Source organism: Homalodisca vitripennis, chromosome 8 (genome assembly GCF_021130785.1).
Source record: "Homalodisca vitripennis isolate AUS2020 chromosome 8, UT_GWSS_2.1, whole genome shotgun sequence".
NCBI lineage: Eukaryota > Metazoa > Arthropoda > Insecta > Hemiptera > Cicadellidae > Homalodisca > Homalodisca vitripennis.
In genome coordinates, this window is record NC_060214.1 from 23,527,849 (window position 1) to 23,528,612 (window position 764).

The window sequence follows — 764 nt, forward strand, 5'->3', positions numbered from 1 at the left end:
TGACGTAGACTTCCCCGGTGACAAGGACCAAAGGCAACTGAATATTATTAATGAACTAAATTTCTTTTGTAGGACTTTGGTTTCACTGAGCCACTGTCTTTAGCTGTATTGTTGACTAATAGTTTTTATTTTAAACGTACGTTTTATGACTTATATTTTGAGGTGAATTAGCAGACGATAGCTCAAAGACAGTTACCGATTTGTATTTTTCTTCCAATAAGAAGGCATAATTAAGTAAATCATATGAGTTATTGTTTTAAATTATTAAAGAGCTAAAGTAAGGTGTTTAGGTAAATAAAATAACAGACTTTTACCTAAAATAATATATTTATTTATGAAAAAATTGCCAAGGACTTAAATTACTACATTTGGTGAGATTCACCCCTATAATGGTACATGTAGGTACATAATTGCACACAATGGTAAAATTATCATGTATATGCTACCCACCCATAGATGTATGTTAAATTTTAATTTATGAGAAAATATCAAATATGTAGAAATGTCCCTGTCCAAAACAAATTCTAATAAATGCAGAAACATCCTGTTTGAATATTCAGGAAAGTTAGTCTCGCCTGTTTTCTGTTTTTGTTTTAACTACTAACCTCAGTCTGTGTATGTATATTATCTCAAACTATAGATTAAATTCCTGGACCATTACAGCATATACATGTCGTCTGCGTATTTATAAAACTACACATTTAGCCACAAAACCTAGAGATGGATGGAATACATATCATATTTTTGTGTAACATATGTACCGT